General features: G+C 41.8%; 1 protein-coding gene across 4 annotated transcripts in view; it reads right to left on the bottom strand.

The window, feature by feature from the left end:
* LBR (lamin B receptor) overlaps nucleotides 1-12,760 on the bottom strand; it is a 962,918-nt gene extending 950,158 nt beyond the window's left edge. For 3 of the 4 annotated variants that reach the window (XM_044059838.1, XM_044059844.1, XM_044059847.1), the window contains exon 1: nucleotides 12,632-12,760. The gene's annotated coding sequence lies outside the window, so the exon portion shown is untranslated. Of the gene's footprint in view, nucleotides 1-12,202; nucleotides 12,382-12,631 lie in introns of those variants that run through there. The other variant, XM_044059841.1, reaches the window with a different exon arrangement.
* Nucleotides 12,761-20,029: the final 7,269 nt, after the last annotated feature.

Genomic DNA, 20,029 nt, shown 5'->3' with positions numbered 1-20,029 from the left:
CAATGGTCTTAAGAGTAGCAGAAATGAGCAAGGACAGCAGGCATAAACAACAGATGTGAGTTTGCCTACTTCAAGATGAGGAAGTAGTCTATTTGTTGCCATCATGGAAACAGCAGAACACAATACGAGTACAGCACAACTTGGACTGGACATCCACACCATTTCACAAAGCACCACATATACTATGTAGCCACAATTTAGGTACATGCATTACTATGCAGATACTGTTTACTGCACCTTGGTGCAAAAGTGCTTAATATGCTTTAGAAATGTTGGATTACTTGCGTATTATCAAAACCAGGAAACAAGTGTTTCATCGTTCACAGTTTCAAGGTTGGTTTCCACACTTCAAAATAATAATAAAGTAGCAAATTCATCTTGTATTTTTTAATTTTGGCAATGTTTGCTGTGGCAAGTGGTAAAGTGCCCCACCTTTTCAGCATGACAGAGATGGTTGGAGTGGAAAGACTGTAGGGATGAAGTGCGCAGTTTACAAGGGACTGACCTACCAATACATTCCACATAGGTACATTAGTCTGGACTGGGTAGTGCCGAGATGAAACCTTTGGGTGTCCATCCCTCAAAGCTGCTGTTCACACATTAAACATTTTGTCAAGCTACAGACAGCACATGTCAATAGTTCTGAGAGGGGCGGGGCATCAGTGGCAAATGAAATAGGCCGTCGGCGGCACTAAGGAGGAAAGCTTATGGGGCTTAGTAGAATTTGTGGGTCCACATAACTGTTAAGGGTGAAAGTATCCAAAGTGCAGGACCTTGGCTGCTTTTTGAAGTAATTTACCGTGCAATCAAGAGCAACAGTTGAAACATTCTTGTTGGTGTGAAAATCGCTATACCACCCGTTTATATATTGATGTTCTCATCTACCTAATCTGAGTATTCACAATTTCATAGAACTACGAACTCAAAGGAGTTACTGAATCCCACCCCTTCCTTTCTTTACTGCTTTTACTGGACTGCAATATGCTCAGCCTTTCCTTTACTCTCCTACAATGTTGTGGTTTCCTTGTACTTAATTGCTTTTAAGTTTGTGCTACATGTACATGAAACACTTGTTTCCTGCTTGCGTTTAAGTTATGGAGAAAAGTTAATGACAGATTTGGAACCTGATTGCTATAACACCCAAGTACCAAATGGGTGACAAACATAGAACACTGCATAGTTTTAAAGGATGCAACTAGTGAATCACAACAATCAAATTCTACATAAGTGGGCTGCTATCAGGTGCAATGACAACAGTGGAAGGTTGAAAGGTTTGGGATGGAATCAGTAGCCAAGTGAAGCAACAGAATGGGAAGCTTCAATGCCTGCTACTGCAAAATAATACCACACACAGCAGTGTTAAAAATGACCAAAAAATCAGGCTAATGGCCACACAGAGTGGTGGAAGCATGTTTCCTTGAATGTACGTATACAATACGCAAGTATCATATTACTTAAATATAAAAAAATAGCTCCATCAACTGCACATTAAAAAAATACTGCAAGGATACACACAGGCCTCTAAGTATAGAGTGTGAGAAAGACAGATTACTACTCACTGCAAGCTCTGTAATGGAAAACTTGGTGAAAGATTTGAATGCACTTAGAACCAGAAGGATAAACACTGAACGTATCATCAGTAAAGTCTGTACGTTGCACAAACTACAGGAGGCTGCAACAATATCAACGGACATTGTATTAAAAAAAATCAAAACTAACATTGGTAAGCTGTAGGCACAAGATCTGGGTCATGTTTTGGACAACAAAGGTAAAAATTCTACCAGGTAGAAACCACACGAAATGCCCTCCAAATCTGTCTGCATTTTAAGAATGCCAGTGTGATCTATACGGAATTCTTTCAGTATATACACTAGCTACAGCAGTAGTCTGGTGACCAATGTTAGAGGAATTTGGAAAAAAAAGTGTGTAGGTTCATAGGATTAGTTGTCAAACTAGCTTACAACCTACTTCTTGCAACAGGCTGACTGCAGTAAGACTTGCCTACTGCAACAAGATGTACCCACCTATTGAACAGTTTTGCAGCTCATTGTTAATTGAAAAATTCAGTAACAAAAACGATTAACCAAAAATATAACATTTTTTTTGGAATGGGGGACATGAAGAAAAGGGCAAAACTCCCAGAAAAAAGCACTCAACCAGCTTTAAAACAATATACGATGGTGAAATGTACTGGGATATTAAACTTTTGAACCACAGCTGCTCTACCACCAACACAGTAATAGGTTTGTAGGTGTGTACTAGGCTAATGGCCCTAGAGCATTTACAAGCCTAGCCCATACGGTTACCCTGGCATCGTGCCAGCTGACCTTAGTTCCTAGTGCCTCTGTCGAGTAGAGCCACCGAAGTGATCCTGGGGTGAATTATCTATTTCCCATCCACTCATCAAGATTTCTCTTGAAGAGGCCCAGTGAGGAGCTCCGGTTGATATGTATGGGAAATCTATTCCATAGCATGGGCAGTCTCTAGGTTATAAACCTGTCCCTCCAGCTTGTTCGGTTGATTGTGGTAATGAGGTTGAGGTCTCTGGAGCCTGTAGTGCTGAGGGATTGGGATTTCTTTAGATGTAGCATTTCTAACAGAGCTGGGTCAGACATGGCTTTGTAAGTCAGAGATCGCCTCTAAGTAGGCGATATGAGAGAGAGAGTAGTTGGGAGTTTTTTTTTTTTAGTCTGGCCATATAAGACAAGTGTTTAAGGCCTATGATCCTCTGTGAGGTACTTTTGCAGCCACTCCAGATGTTGCAGGTGTCTAGTGAGGTACATGCTAAATGGGGCACTGTACTCTATGACTGGCCTAACGAGGGGCACTGTACTCTATGGACTGGCCTAACGAGGGAAGAGTAGAGGAAGACAATAACCTCTTTCTTCCTGGATGCAAAACCCTCAGTAATTAGATGTGCCACATAGAAGGATTTTCTGACCACAGTGGCAATGTGGTGGTCAAAAGAGAGGTTGCAGTCAACCTGTGTTCCCAGATTTCTTATGACGCCTTCTGTGTTCAGTGGGCTACCCTCAATGTGATAATTCATGGGAACCAGGTTTCCCCCAAAGGGGTTGACGACATTTTTTGGCATTGGGCTTAAGCATGGTTCTGACACCAGTCTCAGTGAGGCCTTTCTGTAGGATGCCAACATCACTTGGGGAGTTGGCTCCCAACTTGCAATCGTCTGCAAACTTTGTCAGCCAGAGTCCATTCGTGTTGGCCTGGACTTCACAAAAGTAGATACCAAACAGGAGAGGGCCTGGACTTCACAAAAGTAGATACCAAACAGGAGAGGACCCAGGTCAAAACCCTGTGGGACTCCACTCGTGACTGGTCGTCAGTCTGACTTGGAGTCAGCTACTTTCACACTGTGGGTTCTGTGAGCCAGTTTGCAACCCACCTAGTGATATAGGGGTTGATGCCTAGCTGAGTTTTTCTACGATTCCCGAGTGGGGAATGGTTATCAAAGGCCTTGGCCAGATCAAGGTAGGCTGGATGAACTACCTTGCCTTCATTTCACAGCTCTGGTGACTGACTTAAAGAAGTTGAGCAGGCATGATCTACCCTTCACAAAACCAAACTGTGTGTGATCCTTGTTTATTAGGTCCATGATGATGTGTTCCATAGCTTTGCATATCAGACTCATCAGGCTAATGGGGCAATAGTTCCCAGGGTCTGTAGTCACTCCTCCTTTGTGAAGAGAGATGACTGTAGCAGTGCACCATTCAGTAAGGACAAAGCCTGAGGTGAAGCTGTGATTGAACAGGGCACACAGATGAGGTGCCATTTCACTCTGTAGTTCATGTAGAGCACAGCCAGGGGATATTGTCAGGTCCCATAGAAGCTGTATTCTTGGACAGTGTCGTTTTAACCTGTGCATCAGTAATACTGGGTCCCTGGCAATCTACTGGTACTGTGATTGGTCCGGGGGGGGGGGGGTAAAGCTGGCACTGAATCTGTTGGGTCTGCAACAGCTCCAAGCAAATCTAGGTATTGCCGTGGAGATTCTTTACACAACTATAGAAGGCTTTGCGGTTGTCTTTACTATCTGCTGCAATTCTGTTTTCATAGCTATCTTTAGAGGGATCTCAACTTTTTGTAGAGGATAATAAGGGAGTTTTTCCAAACTTGGGACTTCACCTTATTTCGCATCAGTTTCCTCCTCCTGTTGTAGAGTTTATGGCACAGGACCACCAGATTAATTGCATGGGTGCCATGAAGTTATCCACCTCTCTTTTTAGGAGTCCAAACTTAGCTTTGGAGAGGTTTTTCATGGTGGTTACCTTGGGGGGGGTGTAATGTGGATTTTCAAGGTGAGTAGTTTGTGGCTGGATCTAACTAGGGAGGAGTTGACTATTGGTATAAAGCAACAGTCGCCCATGTTAGTAATGACCAGGTCAAGGATGTCGCTACCTCTAGTGGGGGTAAAAACGAGCTGCTCCATGGCATTGGAATTAATGAATTCCAGGAAATGTTGGGCAAGTGTAGTTTTCCCAGTTAATGAAGGAGTAGTTGAAGTCACCCAGTACGAGCATGTGTGTATGTATATGTGTGTGGTGTATGTGTATAATATACATACACACACTCTACATCTCACCAAAGACAAACGAGGGTAACGTGGTTCACACAGCCTATCTTGACCTCGCTAAGGCTTTTGACACCATCCCCCATTCCAGAATTATAGCTAAACTCACTAAACTAGGTATAAATCCCTACGTCACAAGATGGGTTGCCAACTGGCTCACTGAGAGAACCCACACTGTAAAATTTGCAGACTCCAAATCTAACTTTAAACCAGTGACAAGTGGAGTACCACAGGGTTCAGTCCTGGGACCTCTCCTGTTTGGCATCTACTTCCCTGAAGTACAGGCTAACACAGAAGGCCTTTGGCTAATGAAGTTCACAGATGACTGCAAACTAAGAGCCATAGTAGAGTCCCCAAATGATGTGGACATCCTACAGAAGGGCCTCACCGAGACAGATGCCTGGTGTCAGAGCCATGGTCTCAAGCCCGATGCCAAAAAGTGCATTGTCACCCCCCCCCCCAGTAAAAACTCTGTACCCTTGAACTACCACATAGGCGGCAGTCTACTTAACGCCTAATGTGTGATAACGAGACCTTGGGACCCAGGTCACATTGCCACAGTAGTCAGGAAATCTTTCTACGTGGCACACCATCACAAAAGGGTTCTCATCCAGAGGAGGAGGGGAAAAAAAAAAAAAAGGTCATTGCTTCCCTCTACTCGACACTCAGACCCATTGTAGAGTATAACGTCCCTTTTGGAATGTACCTCACAAGACATCTGCAGTAGCTGGAAAGGCCACAGAAGTACCTCACAAAGAGGATTACTGGCCTCAGATTCCCTACACTGACCATCTCAAAAAATTCCAGCTTTACTCCGTCGCATATCACCTACTCAGAGGTGATCTCGGCCTAACATATAAAGCCATGTCAAACCCAGAGCTGTTGGACAAGCTGCACCTAAAGAAATCCCAATCCCTCAGAGCTACACGCTCTAGGGTCCTAAACCTTGTCACCACAATAAACAGGACACGCTGGAGGGATAGATTCCATTCCCAGAGACTTCCCATACTCTGGAACAAGCTACCCATCTATGTCATGCAAAGTTCTTCATTAGGACTCAAGAAAAATCTACGAGTGAAGGGAAATAAGAAATACACCCCGGGGGATCACTTCTTTGGCTCTGCTCGACAGGGGCACAGGAAAATAACTTTCTTGGATGCATAAGTCAGGGAACCTTGTTGGCTTGGCTTACTTAGGCCCTCGGGCCGATAGCCTACCCATGAGCATGGGCAAATGGTTTAGGTTTAAGATCATAAAAAAAAAAAAAAAAAATATTCAGTATTTGTAGAAATAACAGCATGACAAGCATGTAAAGGAGAGATCAAAGAAGAGATTATTTTATCTCCAACATACAATGGGCAAGGACAAATTGGACTCCAGGAATTAAACTTGGCATTACAGTCCCACTGCATACAGAGTTCAAGGAAACAGTTCAGATATTTCATACGAGATATTCTGTGCAACTGAGAGACTCACCTGCAACAGATACCATCACAAAACAGTGACACACCTGATAAACTCCATCTAGATACCAGAATTCAGGACTGTGAAGGCACTGGTACTCCAAACGTTGAGAATGAGTCAGTTTCCAATCCTGATTAGTTCCCCAACTATGCACAACAGAATGCTGGGCATAACAGTGAGTCTGATATGCCAGCACTAAGAAAATCACAAGGGTAACAAAAATATACACCTCCAACTTGCTGGATTAGGAAAGTTACTGGCAGATATTCATAGTCTGCAGATGTTCCTAGCCTACAAATGGATGGGGCTAGCTAGCAACCAGTATTAATGTACATCAATGCACCATGAGGGTATGAACACTAAAATACCATTTTAGTAACTGCATGGACCCAAGTTAAAATAAAAATGCAGACAACATATAATATTGAACAGTGTACACAGCACTTTAAAAGTCAGCCCACACCAGCTGAAGTAACCACATATATGTGTAATATTCACTGCAGGTTTAAATTCAAGCTATGGTTTGTAATAAAAAAAGCTCCAACTCCCTCTCTCTCTCTTACTGACCTCTAAACATTTTCCAGACCATTATAAACAAGGGCACCACCAAAGGGTAAAAGCTCCTGTGGTTCCAAAGACAAGATAAAGAACCAGCAAAATAAAAGCCATCCACAGAGGCCATACACACCATTTTTAATGGTGTTCTAGTGTTCGTTGATACTGCCTGCCGTGTATAGCCTCTGTGGATGGTTTTTATTTTGCTGGTTCTTTATTTTCCAGACCATCTTCAAGTGAAGGTGTGTGTGATATGTTAGAGTTAGTCTACCCTATTAACTTGCCACATATAAAAATAATTTGTTCAACTCTTTATTAGCTTTCACTGCCAACTTATCAAATCAGCAATTCAAAAATATTAGGAATGCTATAAACCAAATGTTCCCAATGGGCACCACTGAAAATGTCAGAATGTCTTGGAAATTACAAAGTTTACCCAGATGAAGCACAAAATAAACTCTGTTCATGAAGGAAAAATGCATAATAAACTCTGTTCATGAAGGAAAAATGCATGACACCCCAAGAGAGAGATACCAAACATCTAAGAGCACGTTGCCCGACTTCTAGTCCCCCCCATCCTATTTCTACACCTAATACAATGGGGGAGGGTACATCACCACACTACTTTAAGACAAGTACACCCCACAAACCACTACCAGCACTTGTACAAACAGAATTTTATCCAAAATCTACATCACGACCTACTTCCTGCTCACTTACACACAGATTTCTAACAGACAACATAACATTTACCAAGTTGCCATAAAACACATCTAACATGTTCTTGCCTATCAATTCAAACTAATCCAGTTTGCTAAACTTGTGCATCAGCTTTCCACAAGGCAGGGAAGGGCCTGCAGCTGTCAAACAAACAGGCATTTTATAAGTGGGCTGCCATCTGTATTATCCCTTGATATCACATAGCACAGCTATCCACAGCGCTCTATTCAAGAAAGTCACTACTGAGGACAAACGTACCGCAGGTACATGGTCCAAATGTACCATCGTAGAGCATTACTGTTTCAACTATTGGGACTCACTGCTGCAGACATCTGTACTACCACTACATACATCATCGCAAGCATTACTATCTCAGCCATAACTTTTAGGAAAACTGTCACCCAGGCCATAAGCAATAGAACTCTGGCTTTGTGTAGTCTCCCAGCTCTTCCTACTGGCAGTACTGTTTGGGATTCATCACAACCTAGAACCCAGAGGAAGGTCCTTGCAGTCAGATAATAGTGTTTCTACTGCATCATTTGATCCACAGGTACCTCCATGAAGAGCAACACATACTCTCCTACAGCCCTGCAGGCAAGTCCTTCTACCGCCATAATCCTGCAGATGAGAAGTCCTCCAATGCCTGCTGCTGTTACAACTACCTATAAGGCAGGCAAGTATAGCCTTACATCACTTGTTTAATATGCAGCTAAGTCTACATAGTTTATTTCTCAATTTACAGCAGAATTTTTAGTGATTAAGGAGGAAACTGGTGACTTCCAGTGAAAAGTGTGCTTGTGTAGCTGTCAAGTTACCTTACGGTGTGCAGCGCTCAGATCAGAAGACACCTCAAAATACATTTTGCAGGGAGAAAAAAAAAGTTCCGACAGGTAGTGTAACACAACCTAGAATAAGTCAACCCTCAAAATCTGACGCATAGTTTTAAAGAGTTTTGTGGTTCAAAAAAATACAGCAGTTAGTAGTCCAGAATCCAACAAAACAGTTATTGTTTGAATGATCGTTGCTGTAGTAACCTTAGCAATATGGGTTACATCCTGCCAAAGCTGGACAGCTTCCAAAACTTCAGTGTACATTCCACATGCCCAAACTGTCAAGCAGCTTGGGCTGAGCTGACTAAAAGACCAAAAGTATGGGCACAAAGCCCTTCAGAGCTTTCCTGTCAGTAGACAGAAGGAAGCAGACCCCTGAAAGGACAATGTTAGAAGCAAAAATAAATGTCTACACCCAGGCATAAAAAAACACACACAAAAAAAACAAGACGGGGGAGGGAGTGGCTACAGCAGAAGTGATCATTTTTGAACCTCTACTGTCATGGTAAGATTAACCTGCGCAACTATACCATCACTGCAATAACCTTATCTATAGCCAACTACATTCGGGAGGTGGAAGAAGGATCCAGGAGCCCCTGGAGAATGTTCCTAGCAAAGCCTGATCTGATCCTACTGAACTAATCAAGCTTATAGTGCCTTGTAAAAAAAATATGTACAAAGGACCAAATATCAGATTCTAGAATACTTCTAGAATCCTACCGCTTTCAAAAAAAGGCACAGATGAAGTCAAGGCCCTGGTAGAGTGGGCCTTAACCCACCTTGGAAATAAAGCTGTCGTGGTGATGCAACAAAAAGGTAAAAGCCTTAGACAATCAATCATTTGGAAATAGTCTGTTTTTGACACAGGTTGACCCTTCTTGCCTTCACAAGAAAAACAATTGATTTGAAGATCAGAAAGACAGTTATATCAAGACAGCACCCAAGTGGTCTCTGAACATCCAGGGTTTAGAGTATCCCTTCTCCCTCATTTTTAAGTTCAGTAAAGAAAATGGAGATATGGATAGCTTGGCTTAAAGTAAATCTGGATGTCACTGTAAAAGGAGGATTACTTCGAATGCGATATGGTGAGTCAACCCCAAGAGCTTGCAACTCAGAAATCCTTCTTGCAGAGGTCTGTAAATCAGTCTTCCTTGTTAAGAAAACTCACGTCAGACAGATTAGCTGAGTCAAATGGAGCATTAGCTTCTAACACATAATTAAGATTGTAAGGAGGGTCCACTGCCTTTCTTAGAGACCTCTTATGCAAAACCACTTTCAAGAACATTTTGACACAAGACTGCATTAAAAAAAGGGATACACTGGCGTCATACTGAAATGGCCGATAAATGAACCTCGACAGAGGAATAAGAAAGGTCATCGGATAGTAACTCGCAAATACTATAAAACCTGGGAACAACCACCCCTGAACGGGTGCTAATTATGTTGTTGGCATCAACTAGAAAACCTTTTTCCATGTGCTAATATATGATTTTCTAGTAGCAGGCTTTCTCGTCTCCGCTAGTACCTGCTGCATTTCTTCAGTAAACAGGTGAAAGAATGCTGCGTGTGTGATACACAGCATAATTATATATCGCTTGAATTCTTGCACACCTTGGACTGTGCAGATGTGGGCATGGTCTGTGTGACTGACATGTCAAATGACCATAACGTCATATGCAAATAATGCAGGACTGACTGCCATGAAGAATTGTCAATGACATCTTAAAACTTTGTCAACTGCTACATATAGAAATGACCCCTGGACATTGAGCATCTTTTGTTGCGACACCCGCCCCCCTTTAATAATTTGACAGTTTAAATTGAAAGTGGTTTGTATTTTATTTCGCATTTGTTTACCGGGGAAGTCCAACTTGGCGTTAGCCATTACTCATCTCAGAGTTGCATTAAACGCAGTTCTCATTAGGACTGCTTCTCCAGGGTCTCATTGCTGCTCTGATTTACTACTTTCTCTCAATCCTAACATAGTGCTAAACGATAGGCATTCGCTCTGTTTCTTAAAGTAATATCGTCCTCCTACTTGTTTTACAGTACTTCTCCACCGCCCCTTTGGGCTCCTTTTCTGTACCTAACTGCCAGCATGCGGTCTACTGCACAACCATGGCTGTGTCCACTGCTGTTGCTACATTTAACATGTACATGTGTGCGCACGCACACAGTACTGGAGCCAGTATCTAACGGGGGATGTACCACGGGCGTAACTAAAGTGGTGCCACCCCACCCACCACAGTACCAGGGAGGTACTGTTCTACGACATCCATCCTCAACCCCTTTTCCCATAGGGTCGGCTCGGGGTATCGCCAAGAGTAACAATCATATCAAGTCAAGGTTTAAACCGCCGAGTGGCTAGACCTGCTACGGTAAATTCATCCATACCACTCACCGGCACCTACAGCCCTTGTGCCAAATCTACCTACTACTAGAAATGTGGGAAGAACCCGGAGGGCACCCACACAACTACAGGGAGAACGGACAGACTCCACACTGAACCCACCCAGCCGAAAATCTAACCAGAGAACCCCTTGCTGTGAGGCAACAATGCTAACCACTGCAATCTCCCTTATGTTCTACAACGCCATTTTTTATTGCTATATTCTATACATAGATCTCAACCTTCCATCTCAAGGTTATAGGATGGATAAAATATGCTGATTTTTACTCATAAAGAATCCTTTTAATGAATTAATATGATTAATTTCTATTTACCATGAATTTCACTTAAAAAAACAAATCCTAACACTGTGTGTGTGACAGACTCTTGTGGAACTTACTTTTGAGTACTATTCTATACCATATTCGTGCTTTATACCATAAACATGTTCAGGTTAAGTGTCAACAGTTGCATATTGCCGTGGTATGTTTATAGTTATAGTCGGGCATACCTCTTAGCTGTACAGATTTTCCCCATGAAGTCCAAATTTTTATTGGGTCTGTCCCTCATAAAATTTGGGGTTTTCTGGCAAATCACCAAAAGCTGAAGTCAATAATAAATAATGGCAGATTGAGTTTCAGACTTTACATCCTTCAGAAAATACATATGTATGCAAACCCCGTTACTCTAGCAATTTTCTAAGTTTATAGGAGCAATAAATGTTATCCCCCTTTCCGGCTTTGCCCAGCAGTCTTGCACTAAGAGATTGAGAGGTTTGTTATTCACTACCCAATACTTGAATATTGATGAGATCAGTGCGGACACGCCACGAATATTCATTAAATATTCTCACACATCACAAGTGATGGGCAGGGCTTACTAATAGCACATAGTTTTGACTTTAAAATTACTATGCCACGAAGTGGTTTATCACCCCTAGCACGGCCTCATTTTCAACACTAATTCCAATGTGAAATAGTTTCTCGCTAGCCCAATGAGGTATACAATATCAATATGGCTTCCACTTTTCTCCCCACCACCACTCCCAAAGCCATCTTGACACGTTATATTCTTTTTTGGATAGAAAGCCAATTATGTTAAAGCACAGCATCATGTAAACACTTCTAAAGCAACAGTTAACTGAATGAACAAAATATGTGCACTTTAACCACGAAACTTTTAAAAGTCAAGAGCAGTTAACCGCTGCGATGCTCAGGAACAAGCGCCGCCCATGTGCGCATCCCAGCCCTCTCAATCGCCCGGTATCAATAGTACTGCTCATACAGTGTCAATCAATGCAACACGGTATACCACCTTACAAGGTTTCAGAGTACACGATAAGTAAGTGTCTACAAACTATCATAATTTAAAACAACACTACCGTACTCTGCGGGCGGAGTCCTCATCCAAGAAGCACAATGATTAAAGATTAGCTACACTGTATATACTTCTTTATGCGAAGTCCCGAGGAGTAATACTCATTCCAAACACCGAAGTCGGCAATTTCCAGCAAAATAATTCAGTTCCTCTAAGTGATATCCCAAATTAACACATATTTCATCTTAATAAACTTTATGACTTTTCCTTCGGTATTGGTAGTTAAACACGTTCTTACAATATGTACTATAATGCATTGCATAAGACCGCTTTAAGTACCTGCGAGTTTCAGGAGTCAATTTAGCTAAACGAACTCGGATTTTACAGACGTATTCTCAAACTAGCTGTTAAGAGCAACAACACCAAGATTCAAAAGGTAAAAACCACAAGCTTTAAAACGCATTCATACTCATAACAGGATTAAGTCCCTATCGCAACTTCGGACTGCTGAAATGGCAGCGAAGCAGAAAGGGGGATACAAGTGACTAAACAAGTACTTAACGTTACTATCTCTTCTCTTCATATAGCTGCCTACAGTGAAGTCGGTTACAGTCATTACTATGCTACATTCACTAAACTACTCTGTAGTGCTTTTCAATAAGACCACTGCATTCCGCATAACAAAATTCTGCGCAAGACAACTTCCAACACTTGTATTGCGGCTATTTTCTCATTTTAATAAGTTAGTTAAAACATAAAGATTCTTACCCTCTCTTTTAGCAATCCAATAATACGCGCACTTTGTCTTTAAAAAATAAAATGTATTGAATTTACAGATTGCAAGCCTGTTCCTCCCTCTACAGCAAACAGTGGCGACGGCGCGAACGTCAATGATTGGCTAAAGTTACTATTTCAAAAATGTTCCACCGCCATTGGTGTTTACAGATCTTTGTACGTGGGGGATTGGAATTGTAAAAGTATATTAAAATGCATAGGTGGAGGACAAAAGGTGAATTGTGACTCGCTGTGGTATTTAGTAGACTTTAATTACAGAAGGATTTTTATGGGTTATATTGTTTTACTCAATGTATTTAAAGTGATATGTTTATTATGTGTACATTTGTAGTTTACTTGCGTTATTAAAATACAGGATATCGGTGTTGTTAACAGTTACTTGATGATTTACTTTCCTAACCGAGTTTGTAATCTACGGTTATATGACGAGTTGTCATTAGGACTTTTTTTTATGTTCCACATGCTGCTGAAGGATATTACGATCGGTGTAGCTCCTCTTGAGGAATGCCTGTTATCTATTGATTTATTGTACACAAAAAGGTCCACGTGTATCTTAAGCATTTCTTAATCTGTGTTAAACAAAAATATAACAAAGTCTCTTAATCTTTTGGCTTAAAATGTAGATGTGCTCCTCTTAAACTCACCTAAAACTGACCGCTTTGAAAGAAAATATGAATCGCATTTAATGCGCATTAGAATTACAGATGTCTTTTATTTTGGAAAATGTATTTTACTTCACATTCTGTTTTTATCAATGCCCCAAGTTGACAGAAAAGGTGAATTGCATTTAATGAGCATTAGAATTGCATGTCGCTTACGGTAGAAAATGCATATTCCTTCACATTCAGTTTTATCAATGTCTCAAGTTAATGGTACTGATATTTAAAAAAAGTGTCCTTGGTTACTCCTGGGTCTGCTCCCGCTTCTGGAGGTAAGCGGCCTAGAGTTATTGGGGGAGAGATGTGTACCTAGGTAATGATTGCCTATGTCTACATTTTTCTTTTTAAAAAGCCGCTAGTGGTGTATTTGTCAGTTTGCTCTTGAAAATTAAGTATACTAAACTAAGAAAGGCTGGTACCTAGTTAACATAAAATCTGAATACCAAGTAGAATTTGACTCTTCTCTACTTAAAAAGGATTGTGAAATGTATATCCCTGAAGTAAGAGCCTTTTACATGGTTCATCTCATAAGTAAAATGATTGTATCCAGAAAAAAGAGGTGGTTACCTCTCAATAATTCTCCCTCATTAGACCAATAATTGAGTATAATGCCCCGTTTGGTATTATTTTACATTTGTTGGCCGGGTTGGTCCAGCTGAGATAGAGCCCTTCTTCAGTGGAGACCCAGGGCCAAAAGCACTGCAGTTAATGCAAACATGTAATAGTTACAATATTACATACAGTATATTTGAATACGAGTAGCTAATATACAAAAGCAGGTTATTATGAATGGTAATTTGTTTGTTCAAACCAGGGTGAATTATGGTACAGCACAATAGTATAGAAAAGATAAAAAAATGTAAAATTTGTGGGGCAAAGTATAGTGGTTATTATGTAGTGAAAGGTGGTGGGTAAGTATGGGGACGTACCTCTCCAAACATTTGCATCAACTGGAAAGGCCACCGAAATGCCTCCCATAGAGAATCCATGGTCTCAATCACCTGTCCTATGCACACAGGTTCAAATCACTCTACTCTGCTCAGAGGTGATCTGTGTCTTGCCTACAGGGCAATCTCAGGCCCTGCCCTACTAGAAATGCTCCATATCCGTAAGTCTGACTCCTCGCGCTCTTCCTGCTTGAAATGCCTGAATCTAATATTTGACATGAACAAGACCTGCTTTAGAGACAGGTTTGTCTCCCAGAAGCTGCCCTGTCTCTGGAATAGACTTCCCATACATGACAGAGTACCTTGCTGACTGTTCAAGTGCAGCCTTGATGAGTGGATGGGAAACCACAAATTTGTACCAGGGGTTCCACCTGTGTCCCATAGTGCCAGGGGCAGCAGGTGCTGACTGAGGTTTCTTTTTTGGGATAAACTCTTGGCTAAGCTTGTAAGGGCTCCAGGGCTATTAGCCTAGTAACCTCCCCTCCTGAATTTTTGCTCAGCCCCACAACCAGATTTTTTTTTTTAAAGTTGTAGGTAATTGTAATTTTTGCACTTAACAGACTTCTACTTTAGGAAATGTGTGTTCATTCGGGTTCTCTTTGTCAGATTTCTAAGCTAGCAGTACTAATGTTAAAAATGTCCTTGCTTAGGACCTTTGTTTCTGCTTCTCAACATAAGAAGTTGATAATTTTGTTGGGATACAACTCAGAAATGCAGGTTTAAAAAAAAAAAAAAAAATGAAAAGTATTACTATTCCTGCTTTATCCTTTATATCTGCCAGGAGGTCCACTGAGCTCCAGCTGCTGTTCTGCCTAGGGCCCCTTTTTTACATTTGCATAGAGAGAGTGTGACCCTAAGAACTAATCCTTTTTTGATGCTAAATAAAGTAGCAGAAATTTCCTTAATCTATATAAAACTCCGAAGTGAGCGAGCCTTTGACATACCTTTGGTATGTATAGGTAAAGTTCTGTCTGGGCAGAATCGGGTGACTCAGAAAATCTTGACAAATTGTTCCTTCCTTTGTACCAAAGAAAGGGTGTGTGTGTATATATAGTAGTTTCCAAACAAACCTTTTAAAATGGCCAGTATATTGTATTACCATTAAATATAATATAACAAGAGTTTACGTGGGAAGGCTTACTTTACCAGGGCCTTTTCTAGGAAGGTAGGTCAGTACACAGGACATTTTAGAAGTAGCTGCGTGGTCTTCAGCATATACATTTTATGTTTTTCATTTGTTGTGAGTTCTCTAGGGCATTTAAAATCTACCACCTGATTAGATTCCACCAACAAAAACATGTTCTCTGTTATTTTCCTTCCCCGTCACACCTTGCAGTATTTGCTGTCTACTTGAAGTAAAATTCTTTGAAGTCAGAATGGGGTATAAAATACCTCTGCAAACAGTTGCAAGCAAAAATATCAAACCTTCTGAACTTTGTTGTATACTTGTGAGCCATACATATATCCTCTAATTGTTCCCTTGTAAACTGTGTTTCCAGTATCTCTTTCCAATCTTTTCTAACTTTCTCTAATTGATTCCTATAGTTATCATGCAATATGTTGTATGTCCTGCTAATTATCCCCTTTTAACAGCAGTTTCTGTACTTGATTCAGCTAAAAAAACCTCTTACCATAGCAGGTCTTTCACGTAGAACTTTATTATCCCTTTCCCTTTGCCTGTAGTTTGATATCAGTCCATGATAGAGAAGGCAGTCTTTTACCTGCAGTCCAAACCTCTTGCCTTCATTCTACTCTATTACCTTTGCCTCTCCAGTTATTTGCTCCCAATATCTTCTTTCCTTTGCCAGTTTTCTAAGAAAATTCCAACCCCTCTGTACTTCTACTTCCAGTCATACCTACTGGCAAACTCTCCTTTCTCCAGTCATGTGTTGGCTTACTTTTTAGAAAACTTTCTGCAGCTTTATGAATATAATCTGTGTAGTGGTTATTATTCTCAGCAAGAATCTGCATCCAAAATCCTACTCTCCTCTTCTTTCTTGATCCTTTTCCACTTATAAATATACCGTTCTGCTTGTGTTAACCTTAACCTTGTAGCTGTAAAATATCCCTTCAAATTAGATCATCTTAAACCACCTTGTTCTACTGGAAAGATCAACTTCTCCTACTTGATTCTTGAGTTCTTTTTCTCCCAAAAAAATCCTTCAACTCTTTATTAATTATTGTCCACAACTTTTACTCTGGTTGATAAAATGTGCCTGACCTGTATATAAAGCCAAAAGGATTGCTTATAACTAACAATATTCATAAACAAGAGCTTTCAGCTTCTCTGTTTTTGTATTCTTTTGTTTAGTCTCTTCCCATATATCCTTAGCTGCCATGACAGAAGTCTTTTTAATCCTTACCCCTAAGTACTTTACCTTATCGTGTCCCCATAAGTATGGGTATTAATGAACCAAGTCAAGCACTGGCACATGATTTATGGCTATAATCTTTGTTCTATCGTCATTAATTTTTAAGTACTAGGTTGTTATACAATACTCTGTAGGTTCGGAAATGGTAAAGAAAATCGTAAGAAATAGGTTCATAGGTTCATACTAGGCTATCTGCCCTAGGGCATTTATAAGCCTAGCCAGAGTGTGTTTGGCTTTCGCCACCCATTTTAAATTAATTTTGCTATGCCCTTTTTCGAGGTTAGTATACTGTGCCTCTGTCTAACAGTGACACAGAAGTGATACCCGGGGTAAACCTATGATCTCCCATCCACTCATCAAGATTCCTCTTGAAGAGAGTCAATGAGGGACTCTGCCTAACCTGGACTGGGATTTTATTCCAGAGTGAAGGGAGCCTCTGGGTTATGAATCTGTCCCTCCAGCATGTCCTATTTATTTCAGTGCTGAGGTTCAAGTCTCTCGAGCGTAGCTCGATGGGATTTGGATTTTCTGAGGTGCAGCATGTCCATTAATTCCGGGTTGGACATGGCTTTATACGTCAGGCACAGATCGCCTCTGAGCAGGTGGTATGTCACTGAGTAGAGCTGGAGTTTCTTTAACCGGGCAGCATATGGCATCTGTTTGAGCCCTTTGATCCTCTTGGTGAGGTACTTTTGGGGTCTTTCCAGTTGCTGCAGGTGTCTGGTAAGGTACACCCCAAAAGGGGCATTGTACTCAATTATGGGCCTGATGAGTAAAGAGGCACGATGACCTCCCCTGATCTAGATGTAAATCCCTTCATGATTAGGTGGGCTATATAAAATGTTTTTCTAACCACTTTGGCCACGTGGTTGTCAAATGAGAGATTGCCATCAACTTGGGTCCCCAGGTCCCTAATTACTTCTTCTGTACTTAATGGATTACCACCTATGTGGTAATTTGTGGGCACTTTGGTTTTGCCAAAGGGGATGACTATACACTTTTTGGCATTTAGCTTGAGGCCATGGCTCTGGCACCAGTTATCTGTTTCTATGAGGCCCTTTTGGAGGATGCTTGTGTCGGCTGGAGAGTCAATTACGGCGCCCAGTTTGCAGTCATCTGCGAACATGGTCAGCCACAGTCCTTCCGTGTTGGCCTGTACCTCCTAGAAATATATACCGAACAAGACAGGTCCCAGGACTGAGCCTTGTGGTTCGCCACTTGTAACTGGTTTGGAGTCTGACATGGCTCCAGCAATTCTAACCATGTGGGTTCTGTCCTTGAGCCAGTTTGCAACCCATCTAGTGACATAGGGGTTTATATTTAAGCTGGTGAGCTTATCTATAATGCCCGAGTGGGGATATTGTATCGAAGGCTTTTGCGAGGTCCAGGTAGGCTGTGTGGACCACCTTCCCCTCGTCAATGGCCTTGGTGACTGTTTCAAAGAAATCAACCAGGTTTGAGGCAGGATCTGCCCTTAACAAAGCCGAACTTGGTAGGATCCAGTGTCTGTAGGTCCCCAATATCTTTATTTATGAGGTCCATGATGATCCTTTCCATAGCTTTGCAGACCAAGCTAGTCAGGCTTATGGGGCGATAGTTTCCAGGATCTGTTGAGGCACCACCTTTGTGGAGAGGGACCACTGTTGTTGTACGCCACTCTTTCAGTACATAACCTGTAGTAAGGCTGAGATTGAACAGTAGTTTTATGTTTGGGTTTAGCTCTTCTTGGAGTTCATGTAGGACGCAGCCCAGGATACCGTCTGGTCCCATTGATGCTGTGTTTTTTGCTTTGGAGAGGGTGGCTCTTACCTGAGCATCTGAGATGTCAGGGGGGCAGCACTCTGCTGGGATAGATATTTGCCCTTTTGGTGGGGGGGGGGAGTTTGTGCTGAACCTGTCAGCTAGGATGTTGGCAATGTCTGTGGGTTCGGTGCATTTTTTGTCATTTTGGACTAATTCTGAGCATATCTGGGAATTCCCACCCAGTTTCCTAACATAACTAAAGAAAGCCTTGTGATTATCCTTTGTGTCCTGTGCAATTTTTCTCTCGAAGCCGGCCTTAGATGATTTTATGAGTGCCCGTAGTTTTTTGATAATACTGATCAGAGATGCCTTCCCTTTTTGGGATTTTGCTCTATCATGTAGTAGCTTCCTCCTTCTATTGTATAGTTTGCTTATGGCTGGGGTCCACCAGACAGGACGTCTGCCTTTGGAGGATTGGGTCTTGATTTTATTTGGAATTGCATGATCCATGCATTCCTGAAGGTGTTCATAGAATGCGTTTATAAAGGATTCTGCGGTCTGGGCCGTATTTTCCACAGGCCTGGGGGCTTTGAAGGATTCCACCTCGGTTTTGAGGAGTGTGAAATTTGCTTTAGAGAAGTTTTTCACTGTGGTTTTCTGGGCAGGGGGTGGGGTCGGGATGTGAGTATCCAGTGAGATTAGTTTATGGTCTGATCTTACCAGTGAGGGATACACTTCTGGTCTGGAGCATAGAGTCCCCATGTTGGCGATGATCAGGTCCAGTATGTTTTCCCCTCTTGTGGGAGTGGTAACAAGTTGTTCCATAGCATTTGACTTTATAAATTCTAGGAACCTTTGGGCTAGGGTGTTGGAGCTAGAGTAATGCTCCCAGTCTATGTTTGGATAGTTGAAGTCACCCAATATAATGGTGTTTGGAGAGACCTTCATATTTTCCAGTGTTCTCAGGAAGGCCGAGTGGGGTTCCTGGGTTTGGGAGGGTGGTCTGTAGCAGGCTATAAACTGGAAGGCAGTTTTACCCACAGTTAGTTGCACATGGATAGTCTCTGATGCTTTGTGCTGTGCCACCAACCTGGAGGTGTGGGTATCTTTGACGAATATTGATACCCCCTTTTGTGGTTCGGTCCAAGTTTTGGGGCCGAAAAGCATGGTATGAGGTATAATCTGGTAGTGCTGGGGTGCTCTTGGGAGCCTTGAACCAGGTTTCTGTTACTGCACAGATATCAATGTTCTCCATGCTAAGGAGAGTTTCGAGTGCGTGCATCTTGAGGTTTAGACTTCTGGCGTTGAGTAGCATTACTCTTAGTTTCTTATCCCTTGTGATACCTATGGAGGTGGGTTTGTCTTTTGATCCTTGCCTAAAAAAGGCACTATGGGGGTAGCAAGAGCCTTTGCCAATATCCAAAAGCCCAGGGGTGACAGGTGCAAGCCGTCCCTAGCGAAGTATCATGGCTTGTCGAGCATGTCATCCCAGGCTGACAGGCATTGGATCCCCTTTGAATGACACCAATACTTAAGCCAATTGTTGAAATTGATCATCTTGTCTTCATATTGTGGCATAATTCTTGGTGAGGGTAAGATGCTACTCAAGGTCAGGGTCATACCGGCCTGGGCTACATGTTCAGAGAGCTC

The sequence above is a fragment of the Protopterus annectens genome, chromosome 1.part2 (assembly GCF_019279795.1).
Source record: "Protopterus annectens isolate FY-2018-M chromosome 1.part2, PAN1.0, whole genome shotgun sequence".
Taxonomy (NCBI): domain Eukaryota; kingdom Metazoa; phylum Chordata; order Ceratodontiformes; family Protopteridae; genus Protopterus; species Protopterus annectens.
Note: the sequence above shows the minus strand (reverse complement) of the source record. Positions and strands in the feature narration are given on the sequence as shown.